At 45.9% G+C, this 27736-nt stretch overlaps 12 non-coding genes across 12 annotated transcripts; all 12 read right to left on the bottom strand.

Annotated features, from left to right (window-relative positions):
* Positions 1 to 1721: 1721 nt before the first annotated feature.
* LOC130306395 (U2 spliceosomal RNA) lies at positions 1722 to 1912 on the bottom strand. Its single transcript, XR_008855751.1, has one exon. It is a non-coding gene; the product is annotated as a U2 spliceosomal RNA (small nuclear RNA).
* A 2081-nt stretch (positions 1913 to 3993) lies between these two features.
* Positions 3994 to 4184, bottom strand: LOC130306394 (U2 spliceosomal RNA). The gene has a single exon (XR_008855750.1). It is a non-coding gene; the product is annotated as a U2 spliceosomal RNA (small nuclear RNA).
* A 2087-nt stretch (positions 4185 to 6271) lies between these two features.
* Positions 6272 to 6462, bottom strand: LOC130306393 (U2 spliceosomal RNA). Its single transcript, XR_008855749.1, has one exon. It is a non-coding gene; the product is annotated as a U2 spliceosomal RNA (small nuclear RNA).
* A 2093-nt stretch (positions 6463 to 8555) lies between these two features.
* LOC130306392 (U2 spliceosomal RNA) lies at positions 8556 to 8746 on the bottom strand. The gene has a single exon (XR_008855748.1). It is a non-coding gene; the product is annotated as a U2 spliceosomal RNA (small nuclear RNA).
* A 2081-nt stretch (positions 8747 to 10827) lies between these two features.
* LOC130306391 (U2 spliceosomal RNA) lies at positions 10828 to 11018 on the bottom strand. The gene has a single exon (XR_008855747.1). It is a non-coding gene; the product is annotated as a U2 spliceosomal RNA (small nuclear RNA).
* Positions 11019 to 13109: 2091 nt separating this feature from the next.
* Positions 13110 to 13300, bottom strand: LOC130306390 (U2 spliceosomal RNA). Its single transcript, XR_008855746.1, has one exon. It is a non-coding gene; the product is annotated as a U2 spliceosomal RNA (small nuclear RNA).
* Positions 13301 to 15385: 2085 nt separating this feature from the next.
* LOC130306429 (U2 spliceosomal RNA) lies at positions 15386 to 15576 on the bottom strand. The gene has a single exon (XR_008855783.1). It is a non-coding gene; the product is annotated as a U2 spliceosomal RNA (small nuclear RNA).
* Positions 15577 to 17663: 2087 nt separating this feature from the next.
* On the bottom strand, positions 17664 to 17854 carry LOC130306423 (U2 spliceosomal RNA). Its single transcript, XR_008855778.1, has one exon. It is a non-coding gene; the product is annotated as a U2 spliceosomal RNA (small nuclear RNA).
* Positions 17855 to 19955: 2101 nt separating this feature from the next.
* LOC130306411 (U2 spliceosomal RNA) lies at positions 19956 to 20146 on the bottom strand. The gene has a single exon (XR_008855767.1). It is a non-coding gene; the product is annotated as a U2 spliceosomal RNA (small nuclear RNA).
* A 2089-nt stretch (positions 20147 to 22235) lies between these two features.
* On the bottom strand, positions 22236 to 22426 carry LOC130306400 (U2 spliceosomal RNA). The gene has a single exon (XR_008855756.1). It is a non-coding gene; the product is annotated as a U2 spliceosomal RNA (small nuclear RNA).
* Positions 22427 to 24517: 2091 nt separating this feature from the next.
* Positions 24518 to 24708, bottom strand: LOC130306425 (U2 spliceosomal RNA). Its single transcript, XR_008855780.1, has one exon. It is a non-coding gene; the product is annotated as a U2 spliceosomal RNA (small nuclear RNA).
* Positions 24709 to 26793: 2085 nt separating this feature from the next.
* Positions 26794 to 26984, bottom strand: LOC130306389 (U2 spliceosomal RNA). Its single transcript, XR_008855745.1, has one exon. It is a non-coding gene; the product is annotated as a U2 spliceosomal RNA (small nuclear RNA).
* Between the last annotated feature and the right edge of the window lie 752 nt (positions 26985 to 27736).

The raw sequence follows: 27736 nt of genomic DNA, 5'->3' as shown, positions 1-27736 counted from the left end.
ACCCACGGGAAGCTGTAAGCATAGAGGACATGCCTGCACCCCATTGGACTTACCTGTGTGGGTTAAATCCGGGTTATTTGACAACCTATGGCGGTGATGGTTCTGCTCAGGCAGAGCAGTGCTGATGCTCCTCATAAAGCTGTCGCTGCTGTGAAGGTTCTAGGTGACATCACAATCCCTATGGTTACATACACGACAAAGCTGGGTTGTTGTTGTTTACACTCTGCAAGGCCTGTGGAAGTGAGTGACATCATAGCACTGTAGTTCTGAGGGTTCTAGATGGATGCAACAATCTCCTGTTGCTTCTATGAAGGCCATAATAGACGACATCACCAAACAGCTCCATAGTCACATACACAGCAAAGGAGAGATGTTGTTTACACCTAGTGATGTCAGTGGTATTGAGTGACATCACAGCACAGTGCTAAGGCTCCTGGGCCTGGACACAGCAGCGGCTGCAATATCTCAACGGAGAATACGTTTATATATATGTGTGTGTGTGCGCGTATATATATATATATATATATATATATATATATATATATATATTTCTCCGCCGAAATCACTTTTAAACCCATTTCCACCTTTTTTTCCCTTCTCTTCCTCTTACTTTTTTTTCACGTTTTTTTACGTTTTTCTCCTTTTCGCCTCTTTTCTGGGCGTATTATTCTTCTTTTTCTTCTTTTTTTTCGTCTAATGCATACCCCATCAGTGCAGCAATGCTTATTCAATACCGCCAGCAGATGGAGACACTGGGGGATAATTTTCTAAGGATTTATACTGATTTTTCCTGTCTGAATTTGTCGCACAGAAAGTTGCAGGCCAAATATGTGTGACATTTCTGCGACTTTAGCTTCTAGAGCATTTTTACAACATTATACATAGGTGCTGAATACATAAAAAGCGACTGTTCAGCGACAGACAAGTCGCATCGGCTGAAAGTAGGCCAGAATGTCAGTCCATGTTGGAGCAGGTTTAGATACAGTCTAAAGCATAGATCTCAAAGTCTGTGCACAGAATTTAGCAAGGGCCTCGCACCTTCTGATGCATCAGGTAGGTGCACTATAGCATAGCCTAACCCTCTGTACTTTGGTCTATATTGATGCGGGACATAGACAGCCAGCTGATGACCAATCCATTAGTGCAATGGATGGCTGGAAGCATTTGTCTTTGCCTTTGCAATACCACAGAAGCAATGCATGGTCAATGTACAGCAATGACACACCTGTGTGAACAGCCAGGAGACCCCCCCATGTTATGTTACATAGTTACATAGTTAGTACGGTCGAAAAAAGACATATGTCCATCAAGTTCAACCAGGGAATTAAGGGGTAGGGGTGTGGCGCGATATTGGGGAAGGGATGAGATTTTATATTTCTTCATAAGCATTAATCTTATTTTGTCAATTAGGAACATTCAGCACCCACCCGCTATCAAGGCAGCTGCCTATCATGTCATGCCCTACCTGCACAGGTGTGCTGGCTACTCAAATGATCCAATTAAGGAGGCCATTTAGTCAGCAGCAGCAGAAGTCCTGTGCCTGGACGCTCCAACAGCGGCCAGACACAAGCAGAAGCAGCAGAAGCAGCAGCAGCACCACCTTTTGTTTTTTGGCTGCAGCAGCAGCAGCAGCAGCAGCAAGGCCCACAGGGCTGGCTAGCTGGCTAGCCAGCAAGCAGGTAGCAATGAAAGTAGGAATCTTTCTTTTTAACCCTGTAAGGGGGTGGTGCACTGTACCCGAAGATACTGCCATATCGGGTCAATGCATAGGGCGACGGAAGCAAGCTTCGAAATCGGCCCCCGTTCTCAAAAATCCATTTAATATATGGTCCCCAGATAGGGGACGTATCAGATATTAAACTGATAAGAACAGATACTACACTTGATCTTAGCCAAAAGGCCGAGAAGCGATAACCGTGAAAGGGGCGGGCCCAACAAGGTCCCCTTCATGGGCACTATCACTGCTTGCTGTCAGGGAGGCTGCCAGACAATTTTCCATGCACACTCTGGGCTGGGGGGCAGTCAACCACCAGTACACACAGCAGAACCTAAACCCATACCATTATTGCTAAGCAGCAAGACAGGGGCCCATTGCACTCCCACGGGGCCTTTTTAAATGCAATCCATAACCCGGATTTGCCAGGAACCCTTCTTACTCCTCCTACTTGCATGTGACACTGGGCTTAGGATCTGCATAGGAAACACACACACAAGCACACACCTACCTTTGTTGCCTGCAGATGCCTCCTTGGCTGTCCCCAAACGGTATCAAACCAACACCCACGGGAAGCTGTAAGCATAGAGGACATGCCTGCACCCCATTGGACTTACCTGTGTGGGTTAAAACCGGGTTATTTGACAACCTATGGCGGTGATGGTTCTGCTCAGGCAGAGCAGTGCTGATGCTCCTCATAAAGCTGTCGCTGCTGTGAAGGTTCTAGGTGACATCACAATCCCTATGGTTACATACACGACAAAGCTGGGTTGTTGTTGTTTACACTCTGCAAGGCCTGTGGAAGTGAGTGACATCATAGCACTGTAGTTCTGAGGGTTCTAGATGGATGCAACAATCTCCTGTTGCTTCTATGAAGGCCATAATAGACGACATCACCAAACAGCTCCATAGTCACATACACAGCAAAGGAGAGATGTTGTTTACACCTAGTGATGTCAGTGGTATTGAGTGACATCACAGCACAGTGCTAAGGCTCCTGGGCCTGGACACAGCAGCGGCTGCAATATCTCAACGGAGAATACGTTTATATATATGTGTGTGTGTGCGCGTATATATATATATATATATATATATATATATATATATTTCTCCGCCGAAATCACTTTTAAACCCATTTCCACCTTTTTTTCCCTTCTCTTCCTCTTACTTTTTTTTCACGTTTTTTTACGTTTTTCTCCTTTTCGCCTCTTTTCTGGGCGTATTATTCTTCTTTTTCTTCTTTTTTTTCGTCTAATGCATACCCCATCAGTGCAGCAATGCTTATTCAATACCGCCAGCAGATGGAGACACTGGGGGATAATTTTCTAAGGATTTATACTGATTTTTCCTGTCTGAATTTGTCGCACAGAAAGTTGCAGGCCAAATATGTGTGACATTTCTGCAACTTTAGCTTCTAGAGCATTTTTACAACATTATACATAGGTGCTGAATACATAAAAAGCGACTGTTCAGCGACAGACAAGTCGCATCGGCTGAAAGTAGGCCAGAATGTCAGTCCATGTTGGAGCAGGTTTAGATACAGTCTAAAGCATAGATCTCAAAGTCTGTGCACAGAATTTAGCAAGGGCCTCGCACCTTCTGATGCATCAGGTAGGTGCACTATAGCATAGCCTAACCCTCTGTACTTTGGTCTATATTGATGCGGGACATAGACAGCCAGCTGATGACCAATCCATTAGTGCAATGGATGGCTGGAAGCATTTGTCTTTGCCTTTGCAATACCACAGAAGCAATGCATGGTCAATGTACAGCAATGACACACCTGTGTGAACAGCCAGGAGACCCCCCCATGTTATGTTACATAGTTACATAGTTAGTACGGTCGAAAAAAGACATATGTCCATCAAGTTCAACCAGGGAATTAAGGGGTAGGGGTGTGGCGCGATATTGGGGAAGGGATGAGATTTTATATTTCTTCATAAGCATTAATCTTATTTTGTCAATTAGGAACATTCAGCACCCACCCGCTATCAAGGCAGCTGCCTATCATGTCATACCCTACCTGCACAGGTGTGCTGGCTACTCAAATGATCCAATTAAGGAGGCCATTTAGTCAGCAGCAGCAGAAGTCCTGTGCCTGGACGCTCCAACAGCGGCCAGACACAAGCAGAAGCAGCAGAAGCAGCAGCAGCACCACCTTTTGTTTTTTGGCTGCAGCAGCAGCAGCAGCAGCAGCAAGGCCCACAGGGCTGGCTAGCTGGCTAGCCAGCAAGCAGGTAGCAATGAAAGTAGGAATCTTTCTTTTTAACCCTGTAAGGGGGTGGTGCACTGTACCCGAAGATACTGCCATATCGGGTCAATGCATAGGGCGACGGAAGCAAGCTTCGAAATCGGCCCCCGTTCTCAAAAATCCATTTAATATATGGTCCCCAGATAGGGGACGTATCAGATATTAAACTGATAAGAACAGATACTACACTTGATCTTAGCCAAAAGGCCGAGAAGCGATAACCGTGAAAGGGGCGGGCCCAACAAGGTCCCCTTCATGGGCACTATCACTGCTTGCTGTCAGGGAGGCTGCCAGACAATTTTCCATGCACACTCTGGGCTGGGGGGCAGTCAACCACCAGTACACACAGCAGAACCTAAACCCATACCATTATTGCTAAGCAGCAAGACAGGGGCCCATTGCACTCCCACGGGGCCTTTTTAAATGCAATCCATAACCCGGATTTGCCAGGAACCCTTCTTACTCCTCCTACTTGCATGTGACACTGGGCTTAGGATCTGCATAGGAAACACACACACAAGCACACACCTACCTTTGTTGCCTGCAGATGCCTCCTTGGCTGTCCCCAAACGGTATCAAACCAACACCCACGGGAAGCTGTAAGCATAGAGGACATGCCTGCACCCCATTGGACTTACCTGTGTGGGTTAAATCCGGGTTATTTGACAACCTATGGCGGTGATGGTTCTGCTCAGGCAGAGCAGTGCTGATGCTCCTCATAAAGCTGTCGCTGCTGTGAAGGTTCTAGGTGACATCACAATCCCTATGGTTACATACACGACAAAGCTGGGTTGTTGTTGTTTACACTCTGCAAGGCCTGTGGAAGTGAGTGACATCATAGCACTGTAGTTCTGAGGGTTCTAGATGGATGCAACAATCTCCTGTTGCTTCTATGAAGGCCATAATAGACGACATCACCAAACAGCTCCATAGTCACATACACAGCAAAGGAGAGATGTTGTTTACACCTAGTGATGTCAGTGGTATTGAGTGACATCACAGCACAGTGCTAAGGCTCCTGGGCCTGGACACAGCAGCGGCTGCAATATCTCAACGGAGAATACGTTTATATATATGTGTGTGTGTGCGCGTATATATATATATATATATATATATATATATATATATATATATTTCTCCGCCGAAATCACTTTTAAACCCATTTCCACCTTTTTTTCCCTTCTCTTCCTCTTACTTTTTTTTCACGTTTTTTTACGTTTTTCTCCTTTTCGCCTCTTTTCTGGGCGTATTATTCTTCTTTTTCTTCTTTTTTTTCGTCTAATGCATACCCCATCAGTGCAGCAATGCTTATTCAATACCGCCAGCAGATGGAGACACTGGGGGATAATTTTCTAAGGATTTATACTGATTTTTCCTGTCTGAATTTGTCGCACAGAAAGTTGCAGGCCAAATATGTGTGACATTTCTGCGACTTTAGCTTCTAGAGCATTTTTACAACATTATACATAGGTGCTGAATACATAAAAAGCGACTGTTCAGCGACAGACAAGTCGCATCGGCTGAAAGTAGGCCAGAATGTCAGTCCATGTTGGAGCAGGTTTAGATACAGTCTAAAGCATAGATCTCAAAGTCTGTGCACAGAATTTAGCAAGGGCCTCGCACCTTCTGATGCATCAGGTAGGTGCACTATAGCATAGCCTAACCCTCTGTACTTTGGTCTATATTGATGCGGGACATAGACAGCCAGCTGATGACCAATCCATTAGTGCAATGGATGGCTGGAAGCATTTGTCTTTGCCTTTGCAATACCACAGAAGCAATGCATGGTCAATGTACAGCAATGACACACCTGTGTGAACAGCCAGGAGACCCCCCCATGTTATGTTACATAGTTACATAGTTAGTACGGTCGAAAAAAGACATATGTCCATCAAGTTCAACCAGGGAATTAAGGGGTAGGGGTGTGGCGCGATATTGGGGAAGGGATGAGATTTTATATTTCTTCATAAGCATTAATCTTATTTTGTCAATTAGGAACATTCAGCACCCACCCGCTATCAAGGCAGCTGCCTATCATGTCATGCCCTACCTGCACAGGTGTGCTGGCTACTCAAATGATCCAATTAAGGAGGCCATTTAGTCAGCAGCAGCAGAAGTCCTGTGCCTGGACGCTCCAACAGCGGCCAGACACAAGCAGAAGCAGCAGAAGCAGCAGCAGCACCACCTTTTGTTTTTTGGCTGCAGCAGCAGCAGCAGCAGCAGCAAGGCCCACAGGGCTGGCTAGCTGGCTAGCCAGCAAGCAGGTAGCAATGAAAGTAGGAATCTTTCTTTTTAACCCTGTAAGGGGGTGGTGCACTGTACCCGAAGATACTGCCATATCGGGTCAATGCATAGGGCGACGGAAGCAAGCTTCGAAATCGGCCCCCGTTCTCAAAAATCCATTTAATATATGGTCCCCAGATAGGGGACGTATCAGATATTAAACTGATAAGAACAGATACTACACTTGATCTTAGCCAAAAGGCCGAGAAGCGATAACCGTGAAAGGGGCGGGCCCAACAAGGTCCCCTTCATGGGCACTATCACTGCTTGCTGTCAGGGAGGCTGCCAGACAATTTTCCATGCACACTCTGGGCTGGGGGGCAGTCAACCACCAGTACACACAGCAGAACCTAAACCCATACCATTATTGCTAAGCAGCAAGACAGGGGCCCATTGCACTCCCACGGGGCCTTTTTAAATGCAATCCATAACCCGGATTTGCCAGGAACCCTTCTTACTCCTCCTACTTGCATGTGACACTGGGCTTAGGATCTGCATAGGAAACACACACACAAGCACACACCTACCTTTGTTGCCTGCAGATGCCTCCTTGGCTGTCCCCAAACGGTATCAAACCAACACCCACGGGAAGCTGTAAGCATAGAGGACATGCCTGCACCCCATTGGACTTACCTGTGTGGGTTAAATCCGGGTTATTTGACAACCTATGGCGGTGATGGTTCTGCTCAGGCAGAGCAGTGCTGATGCTCCTCATAAAGCTGTCGCTGCTGTGAAGGTTCTAGGTGACATCACAATCCCTATGGTTACATACACGACAAAGCTGGGTTGTTGTTGTTTACACTCTGCAAGGCCTGTGGAAGTGAGTGACATCATAGCACTGTAGTTCTGAGGGTTCTAGATGGATGCAACAATCTCCTGTTGCTTCTATGAAGGCCATAATAGACGACATCACCAAACAGCTCCATAGTCACATACACAGCAAAGGAGAGATGTTGTTTACACCTAGTGATGTCAGTGGTATTGAGTGACATCACAGCACAGTGCTAAGGCTCCTGGGCCTGGACACAGCAGCGGCTGCAATATCTCAACGGAGAATACGTTTATATATATGTGTGTGTGTGCGCGTATATATATATATATATATATATATATATATATATATATATATATATATTTCTCCGCCGAAATCACTTTTAAACCCATTTCCACCTTTTTTTCCCTTCTCTTCCTCTTACTTTTATTTCACGTTTTTTTACGTTTTTCTCCTTTTCGCCTCTTTTCTGGGCGTATTATTCTTCTTTTTCTTCTTTTTTTTCGTCTAATGCATACCCCATCAGTGCAGCAATGCTTATTCAATACCGCCAGCAGATGGAGACACTGGGGGATAATTTTCTAAGGATTTATACTGATTTTTCCTGTCTGAATTTGTCGCACAGAAAGTTGCAGGCCAAATATGTGTGACATTTCTGCGACTTTAGCTTCTAGAGCATTTTTACAACATTATACATAGGTGCTGAATACATAAAAAGCGACTGTTCAGCGACAGACAAGTCGCATCGGCTGAAAGTAGGCCAGAATGTCAGTCCATGTTGGAGCAGGTTTAGATACAGTCTAAAGCATAGATCTCAAAGTCTGTGCACAGAATTTAGCAAGGGCCTCGCACCTTCTGATGCATCAGGTAGGTGCACTATAGCATAGCCTAACCCTCTGTACTTTGGTCTATATTGATGCGGGACATAGACAGCCAGCTGATGACCAATCCATTAGTGCAATGGATGGCTGGAAGCATTTGTCTTTGCCTTTGCAATACCACAGAAGCAATGCATGGTCAATGTACAGCAATGACACACCTGTGTGAACAGCCAGGAGACCCCCCCATGTTATGTTACATAGTTACATAGTTAGTACGGTCGAAAAAAGACATATGTCCATCAAGTTCAACCAGGGAATTAAGGGGTAGGGGTGTGGCGCGATATTGGGGAAGGGATGAGATTTTATATTTCTTCATAAGCATTAATCTTATTTTGTCAATTAGGAACATTCAGCACCCACCCGCTATCAAGGCAGCTGCCTATCATGTCATGCCCTACCTGCACAGGTGTGCTGGCTACTCAAATGATCCAATTAAGGAGGCCATTTAGTCAGCAGCAGCAGAAGTCCTGTGCCTGGACGCTCCAACAGCGGCCAGACACAAGCAGAAGCAGCAGAAGCAGCAGCAGCACCACCTTTTGTTTTTTGGCTGCAGCAGCAGCAGCAGCAGCAGCAAGGCCCACAGGGCTGGCTAGCTGGCTAGCCAGCAAGCAGGTAGCAATGAAAGTAGGAATCTTTCTTTTTAACCCTGTAAGGGGGTGGTGCACTGTACCCGAAGATACTGCCATATCGGGTCAATGCATAGGGCGACGGAAGCAAGCTTCGAAATCGGCCCCCGTTCTCAAAAATCCATTTAATATATGGTCCCCAGATAGGGGACGTATCAGATATTAAACTGATAAGAACAGATACTACACTTGATCTTAGCCAAAAGGCCGAGAAGCGATAACCGTGAAAGGGGCGGGCCCAACAAGGTCCCCTTCATGGGCACTATCACTGCTTGCTGTCAGGGAGGCTGCCAGACAATTTTCCATGCACACTCTGGGCTGGGGGGCAGTCAACCACCAGTACACACAGCAGAACCTAAACCCATACCATTATTGCTAAGCAGCAAGACAGGGGCCCATTGCACTCCCACGGGGCCTTTTTAAATGCAATCCATAACCCGGATTTGCCAGGAACCCTTCTTACTCCTCCTACTTGCATGTGACACTGGGCTTAGGATCTGCATAGGAAACACACACACAAGCACACACCTACCTTTGTTGCCTGCAGATGCCTCCTTTGTTTTATAGAGTCCATTATGCTGGTGTATCTAAGCCCAGTATGTTTTATAGAGTCCATTATGCTGGTGTATCTAAGCCTAATATTTGTTATAGTGTCCATTATGTTGGTGTATCTAAGCCCAGTATGTTTTATAGAGTCCATTATGCTGGTGTATCTAAGCCTAATATTTGTTATAGTGTCCATTATGTTGGTACATCACAATCCCTATGGTTACATACACGACAAAGCTGGGTTGTTGTTGTTTACACTCTGCAAGGCCTGTGGAAGTGAGTGACATCATAGCACTGTAGTTCTGAGGGTTCTAGATGGATGCAACAATCTCCTGTTGCTTCTATGAAGGCCATAATAGACGACATCACCAAACAGCTCCATAGTCACATACACAGCAAAGGAGAGATGTTGTTTACACCTAGTGATGTCAGTGGTATTGAGTGACATCACAGCACAGTGCTAAGGCTCCTGGGCCTGGACACAGCAGCGGCTGCAATATCTCAACGGAGAATACGTTTATATATATGTGTGTGTGTGCGCGTATATATATATATATATATATATATATATATATATATTTCTCCGCCGAAATCACTTTTAAACCCATTTCCACCTTTTTTTCCCTTCTCTTCCTCTTACTTTTTTTTCACGTTTTTTTACGTTTTTCTCCTTTTCGCCTCTTTTCTGGGCGTATTATTCTTCTTTTTCTTCTTTTTTTTCGTCTAATGCATACCCCATCAGTGCAGCAATGCTTATTCAATACCGCCAGCAGATGGAGACACTGGGGGATAATTTTCTAAGGATTTATACTGATTTTTCCTGTCTGAATTTGTCGCACAGAAAGTTGCAGGCCAAATATGTGTGACATTTCTGCGACTTTAGCTTCTAGAGCATTTTTACAACATTATACATAGGTGCTGAATACATAAAAAGCGACTGTTCAGCGACAGACAAGTCGCATCGGCTGAAAGTAGGCCAGAATGTCAGTCCATGTTGGAGCAGGTTTAGATACAGTCTAAAGCATAGATCTCAAAGTCTGTGCACAGAATTTAGCAAGGGCCTCGCACCTTCTGATGCATCAGGTAGGTGCACTATAGCATAGCCTAACCCTCTGTACTTTGGTCTATATTGATGCGGGACATAGACAGCCAGCTGATGACCAATCCATTAGTGCAATGGATGGCTGGAAGCATTTGTCTTTGCCTTTGCAATACCACAGAAGCAATGCATGGTCAATGTACAGCAATGACACACCTGTGTGAACAGCCAGGAGACCCCCCCATGTTATGTTACATAGTTACATAGTTAGTACGGTCGAAAAAAGACATATGTCCATCAAGTTCAACCAGGGAATTAAGGGGTAGGGGTGTGGCGCGATATTGGGGAAGGGATGAGATTTTATATTTCTTCATAAGCATTAATCTTATTTTGTCAATTAGGAACATTCAGCACCCACCCGCTATCAAGGCAGCTGCCTATCATGTCATGCCCTACCTGCACAGGTGTGCTGGCTACTCAAATGATCCAATTAAGGAGGCCATTTAGTCAGCAGCAGCAGAAGTCCTGTGCCTGGACGCTCCAACAGCGGCCAGACACAAGCAGAAGCAGCAGAAGCAGCAGCAGCACCACCTTTTGTTTTTTGGCTGCAGCAGCAGCAGCAGCAGCAGCAAGGCCCACAGGGCTGGCTAGCTGGCTAGCCAGCAAGCAGGTAGCAATGAAAGTAGGAATCTTTCTTTTTAACCCTGTAAGGGGGTGGTGCACTGTACCCGAAGATACTGCCATATCGGGTCAATGCATAGGGCGACGGAAGCAAGCTTCGAAATCGGCCCCCGTTCTCAAAAATCCATTTAATATATGGTCCCCAGATAGGGGACGTATCAGATATTAAACTGATAAGAACAGATACTACACTTGATCTTAGCCAAAAGGCCGAGAAGCGATAACCGTGAAAGGGGCGGGCCCAACAAGGTCCCCTTCATGGGCACTATCACTGCTTGCTGTCAGGGAGGCTGCCAGACAATTTTCCATGCACACTCTGGGCTGGGGGGCAGTCAACCACCAGTACACACAGCAGAACCTAAACCCATACCATTATTGCTAAGCAGCAAGACAGGGGCTCATTGCACTCCCACGGGGCCTTTTTAAATGCAATCCATAACCCGGATTTGCCAGGAACCCTTCTTACTCCTCCTACTTGCATGTGACACTGGGCTTAGGATCTGCATAGGAAACACACACACAAGCACACACCTACCTTTGTTGCCTGCAGATGCCTCCTTGGCTGTCCCCAAACGGTATCAAACCAACACCCACGGGAAGCTGTAAGCATAGAGGACATGCCTGCACCCCATTGGACTTACCTGTGTGGGTTAAATCCGGGTTATTTGACAACCTATGGCGGTGATGGTTCTGCTCAGGCAGAGCAGTGCTGATGCTCCTCATAAAGCTGTCGCTGCTGTGAAGGTTCTAGGTGACATCACAATCCCTATGGTTACATACACGACAAAGCTGGGTTGTTGTTGTTTACACTCTGCAAGGCCTGTGGAAGTGAGTGACATCATAGCACTGTAGTTCTGAGGGTTCTAGATGGATGCAACAATCTCCTGTTGCTTCTATGAAGGCCATAATAGACGACATCACCAAACAGCTCCATAGTCACATACACAGCAAAGGAGAGATGTTGTTTACACCTAGTGATGTCAGTGGTATTGAGTGACATCACAGCACAGTGCTAAGGCTCCTGGGCCTGGACACAGCAGCGGCTGCAATATCTCAACGGAGAATACGTTTATATATATGTGTGTGTGTGCGCGTATATATATATATATATATATATATATATATATATATATATATATATTTCTCCGCCGAAATCACTTTTAAACCCATTTCCACCTTTTTTTCCCTTCTCTTCCTCTTACTTTTTTTTCACGTTTTTTTACGTTTTTCTCCTTTTCGCCTCTTTTCTGGGCGTATTATTCTTCTTTTTCTTCTTTTTTTTCGTCTAATGCATACCCCATCAGTGCAGCAATGCTTATTCAATACCGCCAGCAGATGGAGACACTGGGGGATAATTTTCTAAGGATTTATACTGATTTTTCCTGTCTGAATTTGTCGCACAGAAAGTTGCAGGCCAAATATGTGTGACATTTCTGCGACTTTAGCTTCTAGAGCATTTTTACAACATTATACATAGGTGCTGAATACATAAAAAGCGACTGTTCAGCGACAGACAAGTCGCATCGGCTGAAAGTAGGCCAGAATGTCAGTCCATGTTGGAGCAGGTTTAGATACAGTCTAAAGCATAGATCTCAAAGTCTGTGCACAGAATTTAGCAAGGGCCTCGCACCTTCTGATGCATCAGGTAGGTGCACTATAGCATAGCCTAACCCTCTGTACTTTGGTCTATATTGATGCGGGACATAGACAGCCAGCTGATGACCAATCCATTAGTGCAATGGATGGCTGGAAGCATTTGTCTTTGCCTTTGCAATACCACAGAAGCAATGCATGGTCAATGTACAGCAATGACACACCTGTGTGAACAGCCAGGAGACCCCCCCATGTTATGTTACATAGTTACATAGTTAGTACGGTCGAAAAAAGACATATGTCCATCAAGTTCAACCAGGGAATTAAGGGGTAGGGGTGTGGCGCGATATTGGGGAAGGGATGAGATTTTATATTTCTTCATAAGCATTAATCTTATTTTGTCAATTAGGAACATTCAGCACCCACCCGCTATCAAGGCAGCTGCCTATCATGTCATGCCCTACCTGCACAGGTGTGCTGGCTACTCAAATGATCCAATTAAGGAGGCCATTTAGTCAGCAGCAGCAGAAGTCCTGTGCCTGGACGCTCCAACAGCGGCCAGACACAAGCAGAAGCAGCAGAAGCAGCAGCAGCACCACCTTTTGTTTTTTGGCTGCAGCAGCAGCAGCAGCAGCAGCAAGGCCCACAGGGCTGGCTAGCTGGCTAGCCAGCAAGCAGGTAGCAATGAAAGTAGGAATCTTTCTTTTTAACCCTGTAAGGGGGTGGTGCACTGTACCCGAAGATACTGCCATATCGGGTCAATGCATAGGGCGACGGAAGCAAGCTTCGAAATCGGCCCCCGTTCTCAAAAATCCATTTAATATATGGTCCCCAGATAGGGGACGTATCAGATATTAAACTGATAAGAACAGATACTACACTTGATCTTAGCCAAAAGGCCGAGAAGCGATAACCGTGAAAGGGGCGGGCCCAACAAGGTCCCCTTCATGGGCACTATCACTGCTTGCTGTCAGGGAGGCTGCCAGACAATTTTCCATGCACACTCTGGGCTGGGGGGCAGTCAACCACCAGTACACACAGCAGAACCTAAACCCATACCATTATTGCTAAGCAGCAAGACAGGGGCCCATTGCACTCCCACGGGGCCTTTTTAAATGCAATCCATAACCCGGATTTGCCAGGAACCCTTCTTACTCCTCCTACTTGCATGTGACACTGGGCTTAGGATCTGCATAGGAAACACACACACAAGCACACACCTACCTTTGTTGCCTGCAGATGCCTCCTTGGCTGTCCCCAAACGGTATCAAACCAACACCCACGGGAAGCTGTAAGCATAGAGGACATGCCTGCACCCCATTGGACTTACCTGTGTGGGTTAAATCCGGGTTATTTGACAACCTATGGCGGTGATGGTTCTGCTCAGGCAGAGCAGTGCTGATGCTCCTCATAAAGCTGTCGCTGCTGTGAAGGTTCTAGGTGACATCACAATCCCTATGGTTACATACACGACAAAGCTGGGTTGTTGTTGTTTACACTCTGCAAGGCCTGTGGAAGTGAGTGACATCATAGCACTGTAGTTCTGAGGGTTCTAGATGGATGCAACAATCTCCTGTTGCTTCTATGAAGGCCATAATAGACGACATCACCAAACAGCTCCATAGTCACATACACAGCAAAGGAGAGATGTTGTTTACACCTAGTGATGTCAGTGGTATTGAGTGACATCACAGCACAGTGCTAAGGCTCCTGGGCCTGGACACAGCAGCGGCTGCAATATCTCAACGGAGAATACGTTTATATATATGTGTGTGTGTGCGCGTATATATATATATATATATATATATATATATATATATATATTTCTCCGCCGAAATCACTTTTAAACCCATTTCCACCTTTTTTTCCCTTCTCTTCCTCTTACTTTTTTTTCACGTTTTTTTACGTTTTTCTCCTTTTCGCCTCTTTTCTGGGCGTATTATTCTTCTTTTTCTTCTTTTTTTTCGTCTAATGCATACCCCATCAGTGCAGCAATGCTTATTCAATACCGCCAGCAGATGGAGACACTGGGGGATAATTTTCTAAGGATTTATACTGATTTTTCCTGTCTGAATTTGTCGCACAGAAAGTTGCAGGCCAAATATGTGTGACATTTCTGCGACTTTAGCTTCTAGAGCATTTTTACAACATTATACATAGGTGCTGAATACATAAAAAGCGACTGTTCAGCGACAGACAAGTCGCATCGGCTGAAAGTAGGCCAGAATGTCAGTCCATGTTGGAGCAGGTTTAGATACAGTCTAAAGCATAGATCTCAAAGTCTGTGCACAGAATTTAGCAAGGGCCTCGCACCTTCTGATGCATCAGGTAGGTGCACTATAGCATAGCCTAACCCTCTGTACTTTGGTCTATATTGATGCGGGACATAGACAGCCAGCTGATGACCAATCCATTAGTGCAATGGATGGCTGGAAGCATTTGTCTTTGCCTTTGCAATACCACAGAAGCAATGCATGGTCAATGTACAGCAATGACACACCTGTGTGAACAGCCAGGAGACCCCCCCATGTTATGTTACATAGTTACATAGTTAGTACGGTCGAAAAAAGACATATGTCCATCAAGTTCAACCAGGGAATTAAGGGGTAGGGGTGTGGCGCGATATTGGGGAAGGGATGAGATTTTATATTTCTTCATAAGCATTAATCTTATTTTGTCAATTAGGAACATTCAGCACCCACCCGCTATCAAGGCAGCTGCCTATCATGTCATGCCCTACCTGCACAGGTGTGCTGGCTACTCAAATGATCCAATTAAGGAGGCCATTTAGTCAGCAGCAGCAGAAGTCCTGTGCCTGGACGCTCCAACAGCGGCCAGACACAAGCAGAAGCAGCAGAAGCAGCAGCAGCACCACCTTTTGTTTTTTGGCTGCAGCAGCAGCAGCAGCAGCAGCAAGGCCCACAGGGCTGGCTAGCTGGCTAGCCAGCAAGCAGGTAGCAATGAAAGTAGGAATCTTTCTTTTTAACCCTGTAAGGGGGTGGTGCACTGTACCCGAAGATACTGCCATATCGGGTCAATGCATAGGGCGACGGAAGCAAGCTTCGAAATCGGCCCCCGTTCTCAAAAATCCATTTAATATATGGTCCCCAGATAGGGGACGTATCAGATATTAAACTGATAAGAACAGATACTACACTTGATCTTAGCCAAAAGGCCGAGAAGCGATAACCGTGAAAGGGGCGGGCCCAACAAGGTCCCCTTCATGGGCACTATCACTGCTTGCTGTCAGGGAGGCTGCCAGACAATTTTCCATGCACACTCTGGGCTGGGGGGCAGTCAACCACCAGTACACACAGCAGAACCTAAACCCATACCATTATTGCTAAGCAGCAAGACAGGGGCCCATTGCACTCCCACGGGGCCTTTTTAAATGCAATCCATAACCCGGATTTGCCAGGAACCCTTCTTACTCCTCCTACTTGCATGTGACACTGGGCTTAGGATCTGCATAGGAAACACACACACAAGCACACACCTACCTTTGTTGCCTGCAGATGCCTCCTTGGCTGTCCCCAAACGGTATCAAACCAACACCCACGGGAAGCTGTAAGCATAGAGGACATGCCTGCACCCCATTGGACTTACCTGTGTGGGTTAAATCCGGGTTATTTGACAACCTATGGCGGTGATGGTTCTGCTCAGGCAGAGCAGTGCTGATGCTCCTCATAAAGCTGTCGCTGCTGTGAAGGTTCTAGGTGACATCACAATCCCTATGGTTACATACACGACAAAGCTGGGTTGTTGTTGTTTACACTCTGCAAGGCCTGTGGAAGTGAGTGACATCATAGCACTGTAGTTCTGAGGGTTCTAGATGGATGCAACAATCTCCTGTTGCTTCTATGAAGGCCATAATAGACGACATCACCAAACAGCTCCATAGTCACATACACAGCAAAGGAGAGATGTTGTTTACACCTAGTGATGTCAGTGGTATTGAGTGACATCACAGCACAGTGCTAAGGCTCCTGGGCCTGGACACAGCAGCGGCTGCAATATCTCAACGGAGAATACGTTTATATATATGTGTGTGTGTGCGCGTATATATATATATATATATATATATATATATATATATATATATTTCTCCGCCGAAATCACTTTTAAACCCATTTCCACCTTTTTTTCCCTTCTCTTCCTCTTACTTTTTTTTCACGTTTTTTTACGTTTTTCTCCTTTTCGCCTCTTTTCTGGGCGTATTATTCTTCTTTTTCTTCTTTTTTTTCGTCTAATGCATACCCCATCAGTGCAGCAATGCTTATTCAATACCGCCAGCAGATGGAGACACTGGGGGATAATTTTCTAAGGATTTATACTGATTTTTCCTGTCTGAATTTGTCGCACAGAAAGTTGCAGGCCAAATATGTGTGACATTTCTGCGACTTTAGCTTCTAGAGCATTTTTACAACATTATACATAGGTGCTGAATACATAAAAAGCGACTGTTCAGCGACAGACAAGTCGCATCGGCTGAAAGTAGGCCAGAATGTCAGTCCATGTTGGAGCAGGTTTAGATACAGTCTAAAGCATAGATCTCAAAGTCTGTGCACAGAATTTAGCAAGGGCCTCGCACCTTCTGATGCATCAGGTAGGTGCACTATAGCATAGCCTAACCCTCTGTACTTTGGTCTATATTGATGCGGGACATAGACAGCCAGCTGATGACCAATCCATTAGTGCAATGGATGGCTGGAAGCATTTGTCTTTGCCTTTGCAATACCACAGAAGCAATGCATGGTCAATGTACAGCAATGACACACCTGTGTGAACAGCCAGGAGACCCCCCCATGTTATGTTACATAGTTACATAGTTAGTACGGTCGAAAAAAGACATATGTCCATCAAGTTCAACCAGGGAATTAAGGGGTAGGGGTGTGGCGCGATATTGGGGAAGGGATGAGATTTTATATTTCTTCATAAGCATTAATCTTATTTTGTCAATTAGGAACATTCAGCACCCACCCGCTATCAAGGCAGCTGCCTATCATGTCATGCCCTACCTGCACAGGTGTGCTGGCTACTCAAATGATCCAATTAAGGAGGCCATTTAGTCAGCAGCAGCAGAAGTCCTGTGCCTGGACGCTCCAACAGCGGCCAGACACAAGCAGAAGCAGCAGAAGCAGCAGCAGCACCACCTTTTGTTTTTTGGCTGCAGCAGCAGCAGCAGCAGCAGCAAGGCCCACAGGGCTGGCTAGCTGGCTAGCCAGCAAGCAGGTAGCAATGAAAGTAGGAATCTTTCTTTTTAACCCTGTAAGGGGGTGGTGCACTGTACCCGAAGATACTGCCATATCGGGTCAATGCATAGGGCGACGGAAGCAAGCTTCGAAATCGGCCCCCGTTCTCAAAAATCCATTTAATATATGGTCCCCAGATAGGGGACGTATCAGATATTAAACTGATAAGAACAGATACTACACTTGATCTTAGCCAAAAGGCCGAGAAGCGATAACCGTGAAAGGGGCGGGCCCAACAAGGTCCCCTTCATGGGCACTATCACTGCTTGCTGTCAGGGAGGCTGCCAGACAATTTTCCATGCACACTCTGGGCTGGGGGGCAGTCAACCACCAGTACACACAGCAGAACCTAAACCCATACCATTATTGCTAAGCAGCAAGACAGGGGCCCATTGCACTCCCACGGGGCCTTTTTAAATGCAATCCATAACCCGGATTTGCCAGGAACCCTTCTTACTCCTCCTACTTGCATGTGACACTGGGCTTAGGATCTGCATAGGAAACACACACACAAGCACACACCTACCTTTGTTGCCTGCAGATGCCTCCTTGGCTGTCCCCAAACGGTATCAAACCAACACCCACGGGAAGCTGTAAGCATAGAGGACATGCCTGCACCCCATTGGACTTACCTGTGTGGGTTAAATCCGGGTTATTTGACAACCTATGGCGGTGATGGTTCTGCTCAGGCAGAGCAGTGCTGATGCTCCTCATAAAGCTGTCGCTGCTGTGAAGGTTCTAGGTGACATCACAATCCCTATGGTTACATACACGACAAAGCTGGGTTGTTGTTGTTTACACTCTGCAAGGCCTGTGGAAGTGAGTGACATCATAGCACTGTAGTTCTGAGGGTTCTAGATGGATGCAACAATCTCCTGTTGCTTCTATGAAGGCCATAATAGACGACATCACCAAACAGCTCCATAGTCACATACACAGCAAAGGAGAGATGTTGTTTACACCTAGTGATGTCAGTGGTATTGAGTGACATCACAGCACAGTGCTAAGGCTCCTGGGCCTGGACACAGCAGCGGCTGCAATATCTCAACGGAGAATACGTTTATATATATGTGTGTGTGTGCGCGTATATATATATATATATATATATATATATATATATATATATATATATATATATATATTTCTCCGCCGAAATCACTTTTAAACCCATTTCCACCTTTTTTTCCCTTCTCTTCCTCTTACTTTTTTTTCACGTTTTTTTACGTTTTTCTCCTTTTCGCCTCTTTTCTGGGCGTATTATTCTTCTTTTTCTTCTTTTTTTTCGTCTAATGCATACCCCATCAGTGCAGCAATGCTTATTCAATACCGCCAGCAGATGGAGACACTGGGGGATAATTTTCTAAGGATTTATACTGATTTTTCCTGTCTGAATTTGTCGCACAGAAAGTTGCAGGCCAAATATGTGTGACATTTCTGCGACTTTAGCTTCTAGAGCATTTTTACAACATTATACATAGGTGCTGAATACATAAAAAGCGACTGTTCAGCGACAGACAAGTCGCATCGGCTGAAAGTAGGCCAGAATGTCAGTCCATGTTGGAGCAGGTTTAGATACAGTCTAAAGCATAGATCTCAAAGTCTGTGCACAGAATTTAGCAAGGGCCTCGCACCTTCTGATGCATCAGGTAGGTGCACTATAGCATAGCCTAACCCTCTGTACTTTGGTCTATATTGATGCGGGACATAGACAGCCAGCTGATGACCAATCCATTAGTGCAATGGATGGCTGGAAGCATTTGTCTTTGCCTTTGCAATACCACAGAAGCAATGCATGGTCAATGTACAGCAATGACACACCTGTGTGAACAGCCAGGAGACCCCCCCATGTTATGTTACATAGTTACATAGTTAGTACGGTCGAAAAAAGACATATGTCCATCAAGTTCAACCAGGGAATTAAGGGGTAGGGGTGTGGCGCGATATTGGGGAAGGGATGAGATTTTATATTTCTTCATAAGCATTAATCTTATTTTGTCAATTAGGAACATTCAGCACCCACCCGCTATCAAGGCAGCTGCCTATCATGTCATGCCCTACCTGCACAGGTGTGCTGGCTACTCAAATGATCCAATTAAGGAGGCCATTTAGTCAGCAGCAGCAGAAGTCCTGTGCCTGGACGCTCCAACAGCGGCCAGACACAAGCAGAAGCAGCAGAAGCAGCAGCAGCACCACCTTTTGTTTTTTGGCTGCAGCAGCAGCAGCAGCAGCAGCAAGGCCCACAGGGCTGGCTAGCTGGCTAGCCAGCAAGCAGGTAGCAATGAAAGTAGGAATCTTTCTTTTTAACCCTGTAAGGGGGTGGTGCACTGTACCCGAAGATACTGCCATATCGGGTCAATGCATAGGGCGACGGAAGCAAGCTTCGAAATCGGCCCCCGTTCTCAAAAATCCATTTAATATATGGTCCCCAGATAGGGGACGTATCAGATATTAAACTGATAAGAACAGATACTACACTTGATCTTAGCCAAAAGGCCGAGAAGCGATAACCGTGAAAGGGGCGGGCCCAACAAGGTCCCCTTCATGGGCACTATCACTGCTTGCTGTCAGGGAGGCTGCCAGACAATTTTCCATGCACACTCTGGGCTGGGGGGCAGTCAACCACCAGTACACACAGCAGAACCTAAACCCATACCATTATTGCTAAGCAGCAAGACAGGGGCCCATTGCACTCCCACGGGGCCTTTTTAAATGCAATCCATAACCCGGATTTGCCAGGAACCCTTCTTACTCCTCCTACTTGCATGTGACACTGGGCTTAGGATCTGCATAGGAAACACACACACAAGCACACACCTACCTTTGTTGCCTGCAGATGCCTCCTTGGCTGTCCCCAAACGGTATCAAACCAACACCCACGGGAAGCTGTAAGCATAGAGGACATGCCTGCACCCCATTGGACTTACCTGTGTGGGTTAAATCCGGGTTATTTGACAACCTATGGCGGTGATGGTTCTGCTCAGGCAGAGCAGTGCTGATGCTCCTCATAAAGCTGTCGCTGCTGTGAAGGTTCTAGGTGACATCACAATCCCTATGGTTACATACACGACAAAGCTGGGTTGTTGTTGTTTACACTCTGCAAGGCCTGTGGAAGTGAGTGACATCATAGCACTGTAGTTCTGAGGGTTCTAGATGGATGCAACAATCTCCTGTTGCTTCTATGAAGGCCATAATAGACGACATCACCAAACAGCTCCATAGTCACATACACAGCAAAGGAGAGATGTTGTTTACACCTAGTGATGTCAGTGGTATTGAGTGACATCACAGCACAGTGCTAAGGCTCCTGGGCCTGGACACAGCAGCGGCTGCAATATCTCAACGGAGAATACGTTTATATATATGTGTGTGTGTGCGCGTATATATATATATATATATATATATATATATATATATATATATATTTCTCCGCCGAAATCACTTTTAAACCCATTTCCACCTTTTTTTCCCTTCTCTTCCTCTTACTTTTTTTTCACGTTTTTTTACGTTTTTCTCCTTTTCGCCTCTTTTCTGGGCGTATTATTCTTCTTTTTCTTCTTTTTTTTCGTCTAATGCATACCCCATCAGTGCAGCAATGCTTATTCAATACCGCCAGCAGATGGAGACACTGGGGGATAATTTTCTAAGGATTTATACTGATTTTTCCTGTCTGAATTTGTCGCACAGAAAGTTGCAGGCCAAATATGTGTGACATTTCTGCGACTTTAGCTTCTAGAGCATTTTTACAACATTATACATAGGTGCTGAATACATAAAAAGCGACTGTTCAGCGACAGACAAGTCGCATCGGCTGAAAGTAGGCCAGAATGTCAGTCCATGTTGGAGCAGGTTTAGATACAGTCTAAAGCATAGATCTCAAAGTCTGTGCACAGAATTTAGCAAGGGCCTCGCACCTTCTGATGCATCAGGTAGGTGCACTATAGCATAGCCTAACCCTCTGTACTTTGGTCTATATTGATGCGGGACATAGACAGCCAGCTGATGACCAATCCATTAGTGCAATGGATGGCTGGAAGCATTTGTCTTTGCCTTTGCAATACCACAGAAGCAATGCATGGTCAATGTACAGCAATGACACACCTGTGTGAACAGCCAGGAGACCCCCCCATGTTATGTTACATAGTTACATAGTTAGTACGGTCGAAAAAAGACATATGTCCATCAAGTTCAACCAGGGAATTAAGGGGTAGGGGTGTGGCGCGATATTGGGGAAGGGATGAGATTTTATATTTCTTCATAAGCATTAATCTTATTTTGTCAATTAGGAACATTCAGCACCCACCCGCTATCAAGGCAGCTGCCTATCATGTCATGCCCTACCTGCACAGGTGTGCTGGCTACTCAAATGATCCAATTAAGGAGGCCATTTAGTCAGCAGCAGCAGAAGTCCTGTGCCTGGACGCTCCAACAGCGGCCAGACACAAGCAGAAGCAGCAGAAGCAGCAGCAGCACCACCTTTTGTTTTTTGGCTGCAGCAGCAGCAGCAGCAGCAGCAAGGCCCACAGGGCTGGCTAGCTGGCTAGCCAGCAAGCAGGTAGCAATGAAAGTAGGAATCTTTCTTTTTAACCCTGTAAGGGGGTGGTGCACTGTACCCGAAGATACTGCCATATCGGGTCAATGCATAGGGCGACGGAAGCAAGCTTCGAAATCGGCCCCCGTTCTCAAAAATCCATTTAATATATGGTCCCCAGATAGGGGACGTATCAGATATTAAACTGATAAGAACAGATACTACACTTGATCTTAGCCAAAAGGCCGAGAAGCGATAACCGTGAAAGGGGCGGGCCCAACAAGGTCCCCTTCATGGGCACTATCACTGCTTGCTGTCAGGGAGGCTGCCAGACAATTTTCCATGCACACTCTGGGCTGGGGGGCAGTCAACCACCAGTACACACAGCAGAACCTAAACCCATACCATTATTGCTAAGCAGCAAGACAGGGGCCCATTGCACTCCCACGGGGCCTTTTTAAATGCAATCCATAACCCGGATTTGCCAGGAACCCTTCTTACTCCTCCTACTTGCATGTGACACTGGGCTTAGGATCTGCATAGGAAACACACACACAAGCACACACCTACCTTTGTTGCCTGCAGATGCCTCCTTGGCTGTCCCCAAACGGTATCAAACCAACACCCACGGGAAGCTGTAAGCATAGAGGACATGCCTGCACCCCATTGGACTTACCTGTGTGGGTTAAATCCGGGTTATTTGACAACCTATGGCGGTGATGGTTCTGCTCAGGCAGAGCAGTGCTGATGCTCCTCATAAAGCTGTCGCTGCTGTGAAGGTTCTAGGTGACATCACAATCCCTATGGTTACATACACGACAAAGCTGGGTTGTTGTTGTTTACACTCTGCAAGGCCTGTGGAAGTGAGTGACATCATAGCACTGTAGTTCTGAGGGTTCTAGATGGATGCAACAATCTCCTGTTGCTTCTATGAAGGCCATAATAGACGACATCACCAAACAGCTCCATAGTCACATACACAGCAAAGGAGAGATGTTGTTTACACCTAGTGATGTCAGTGGTATTGAGTGACATCACAGCACAGTGCTAAGGCTCCTGGGCCTGGACACAGCAGCGGCTGCAATATCTCAACGGAGAATACGTTTATATATATGTGTGTGTGTGCGCGTATATATATATATATATATATATATATATATATATATATATATATATTTCTCCGCCGAAATCACTTTTAAACCCATTTCCACCTTTTTTTCCCTTCTCTTCCTCTTACTTTTTTTTCACGTTTTTTTACGTTTTTCTCCTTTTCGCCTCTTTTCTGGGCGTATTATTCTTCTTTTTCTTCTTTTTTTTCGTCTAATGCATACCCCATCAGTGCAGCAATGCTTATTCAATACCGCCAGCAGATGGAGACACTGGGGGATAATTTTCTAAGGATTTATACTGATTTTTCCTGTCTGAATTTGTCGCACAGAAAGTTGCAGGCCAAATATGTGTGACATTTCTGCGACTTTAGCTTCTAGAGCATTTTTACAACATTATACATAGGTGCTGAATACATAAAAAGCGACTGTTCAGCGACAGACAAGTCGCATCGGCTGAAAGTAGGCCAGAATGTCAGTCCATGTTGGAGCAGGTTTAGATACAGTCTAAAGCATAGATCTCAAAGTCTGTGCACAGAATTTAGCAAGGGCCTCGCACCTTCTGATGCATCAGGTAGGTGCACTATAGCATAGCCTAACCCTCTGTACTTTGGTCTATATTGATGCGGGACATAGACAGCCAGCTGATGACCAATCCATTAGTGCAATGGATGGCTGGAAGCATTTGTCTTTGCCTTTGCAATACCACAGAAGCAATGCATGGTCAATGTACAGCAATGACACACCTGTGTGAACAGCCAGGAGACCCCCCCATGTTATGTTACATAGTTACATAGTTAGTACGGTCGAAAAAAGACATATGTCCATCAAGTTCAACCAGGGAATTAAGGGGTAGGGGTGTGGCGCGATATTGGGGAAGGGATGAGATTTTATATTTCTTCATAAGCATTAATCTTATTTTGTCAATTAGGAACATTCAGCACCCACCCGCTATCAAGGCAGCTGCCTATCATGTCATGCCCTACCTGCACAGGTGTGCTGGCTACTCAAATGATCCAATTAAGGAGGCCATTTAGTCAGCAGCAGCAGAAGTCCTGTGCCTGGACGCTCCAACAGCGGCCAGACACAAGCAGAAGCAGCAGAAGCAGCAGCAGCACCACCTTTTGTTTTTTGGCTGCAGCAGCAGCAGCAGCAGCAGCAAGGCCCACAGGGCTGGCTAGCTGGCTAGCCAGCAAGCAGGTAGCAATGAAAGTAGGAATCTTTCTTTTTAACCCTGTAAGGGGGTGGTGCACTGTACCCGAAGATACTGCCATATCGGGTCAATGCATAGGGCGACGGAAGCAAGCTTCGAAATCGGCCCCCGTTCTCAAAAATCCATTTAATATATGGTCCCCAGATAGGGGATGTATCAGATATTAAACTGATAAGAACAGATACTACACTTGATCTTAGCCAAAAGGCCGAGAAGCGATAACCGTGAAAGGGGCGGGCCCAACAAGGTCCCCTTCATGGGCACTATCACTGCTTGCTGTCAGGGAGGCTGCCAGACAATTTTCCATGCACACTCTGGGCTGGGGGGCAGTCAACCACCAGTACACACAGCAGAACCTAAACCCATACCATTATTGCTAAGCAGCAAGACAGGGGCCCATTGCACTCCCACGGGGCCTTTTTAAATGCAATCCATAACCCGGATTTGCCAGGAACCCTTCTTACTCCTCCTACTTGCATGTGACACTGGGCTTAGGATCTGCATAGGAAACACACACACAAGCACACACCTACCTTTGTTGCCTGCAGATGCCTCCTTGGCTGTCCCCAAACGGTATCAAACCAACACCCACGGGAAGCTGTAAGCATAGAGGACATGCCTGCACCCCATTGGACTTACCTGTGTGGGTTAAATCCGGGTTATTTGACAACCTATGGCGGTGATGGTTCTGCTCAGGCAGAGCAGTGCTGATGCTCCTCATAAAGCTGTCGCTGCTGTGAAGGTTCTAGGTGACATCACAATCCCTATGGTTACATACACGACAAAGCTGGGTTGTTGTTGTTTACACTCTGCAAGGCCTGTGGAAGTGAGTGACATCATAGCACTGTAGTTCTGAGGGTTCTAGATGGATGCAACAATCTCCTGTTGCTTCTATGAAGGCCATAATAGACGACATCACCAAACAGCTCCATAGTCACATACACAGCAAAGGAGAGATGTTGTTTACACCTAGTGATGTCAGTGGTATTGAGTGACATCACAGCACAGTGCTAAGGCTCCTGGGCCTGGACACAGCAGCGGCTGCAATATCTCAACGGAGAATACGTTTATATATATGTGTGTGTGTGCGCGTATATATATATATATATATATATATAATATATATATATATATATATATTTCTCCGCCGAAATCACTTTTAAAACCCATTTCCACCTTTTTTTCCCTTCTCTTCCTCTTACTTTTTTTCACGTTTTTTTACGTTTTTCTCCTTTTCGCCTCTTTTCTGGGCGGTATTATTCTTCTTTTTCTTCTTTTTTTTCGTCTAATGCATACCCCATCAGTGCAGCAATGCTTATTCAATACCGCCAGCAGATGGAGACACTGGGGGATAATTTTCTAAGGATTTATACTGATTTTTCCTGTCTGAATTTGTCGCACAGAAAGTTGCAGGCCAAATATGTGTGACATTTCTGCGACTTTAGCTTCTAGGAGCATTTTTACAACATTATACATAGGTGCTGAATACATAAAAAGCGACTGTTCAGCGACAGACAAGTCGCATCGGCTGAAAGTAGGCCAGAATGTCAGTCCATGTTGGAGCAGGTTTAGATACAGTCTAAAGCATAGATCTCAAAGTCTGTGCACAGAATTTAGCAAGGGCCTCGCACCTTCTGATGCATCAGGTAGGTGCACTATAGCATAGCCTAACCCTCTGTACTTTGGTCTATATTGATGCGGGACATAGACAGCCAGCTGATGACCAATCCATTAGTGCAATGGATGGCTGGAAGCATTTGTCTTTGCCTTTGCAATACCACAGAAGCAATGCATGGTCAATGTACAGCAATGACACACCTGTGTGAACAGCCAGGAGACCCCCCCATGTTATGTTACATAGTTACATAGTTAGTACGGTCGAAAAAAGACATATGTCCATCAAGTTCAACCAGGGAATTAAGGGGTAGGGGTGTGGCGCGATATTGGGGAAGGGATGAGATTTTATATTTCTTCATAAGCATTAATCTTATTTTGTCAATTAGGAACATTCAGCACCCACCCGCTATCAAGGCAGCTGCCTATCATGTCATGCCCTACCTGCACAGGTGTGCTGGCTACTCAAATGATCCAATTAAGGAGGCCATTTAGTCAGCAGCAGCAGAAGTCCTGTGCCTGGACGCTCCAACAGCGGCCAGACACAAGCAGAAGCAGCAGAAGCAGCAGCAGCACCACTTTTGTTTTTGGCTGCAGCAGCAGCAGCAGCAGGCCCACAGGGCTGGCTAGCTGGCTAGCCAGCAAGCAGGTAGCAATGAAAGTAGGAATCTTTCTTTTTAACCCTGTAAGGGGGTGGTGCACTGTACCCGAAGATACTGCCATATCGGGTCAATGCATAGGGCGACGGAAGCAAGCTTCGAAATCGGCCCCCGTTCTCAAAAATCCATTTAATATATGGTCCCCAGATAGGGGACGTATCAGATATTAAACTGATAAGAACAGATACTACACTTGATCTTAGCCAAAAGGCCGAGAAGCGATACCGTGAAAGGGGCGGGCCCCAACAAGGTCCCCTTCATGGGCACTATCACTGCTTGCTGTCAGGGAGGCTGCCAGACAATTTTCCATGCACACTCTGGGCTGGGGGGCAGTCAACCAACCAGTACACACAGCAGAACCTAAACCCATACCATTATTGCTAAGCAGCAAGACAGGGGGCCCATTGCACTCCCACGGGCCTTTTTAAATGCAATCCATAACCCGGATTTGCCAGGAACCCTTCTTACTCCTCCTACTTGCATGTGACACTGGCTTAGGATCTGCATAGGAAACACACACACAAGCACACACCTACCTTTGTTGCCTGCAGATGCCTCCTTGGCTGTCCCCAACGGTATCAAACCAACACCCACGGGAAGCTGTAAGCATAGAGGACATGCCCTGCCACCCCATTGGACTTACCTGTGTGGGTTAAATCCGGTTATTTGACAACCTATGGCGGTGATGGTTCTGCTCAGGCAGAGCAGTGCTGATGCTCCTCATAAAGCTGTCGCTGCTGTGAAGGTTCTAGGTGACATCACAATCCCTATGGTTACATACACGACAAAGCTGGGTTGTTGTTGTTTACACTCTGCAAGGCCTGTGGAAGTGAGTGACATCATAGCACTGTAGTTCTGAGGGTTCTAGATGGATGCAACAATCTCCTGTTGCTTCTATGAAGGCCATAATAGACGACATCACCAAACAGCTCCATAGTCACATACACAGCAAAGGAGAGATGTTGTTTACACCTA

Source organism: Hyla sarda, unplaced genomic scaffold, assembly GCF_029499605.1.
Source record: "Hyla sarda isolate aHylSar1 unplaced genomic scaffold, aHylSar1.hap1 scaffold_1370, whole genome shotgun sequence".
Taxonomy (NCBI): Eukaryota; Metazoa; Chordata; class Amphibia; order Anura; family Hylidae; genus Hyla; species Hyla sarda.
Note: the sequence above shows the minus strand (reverse complement) of the source record. Positions and strands in the feature narration are given on the sequence as shown.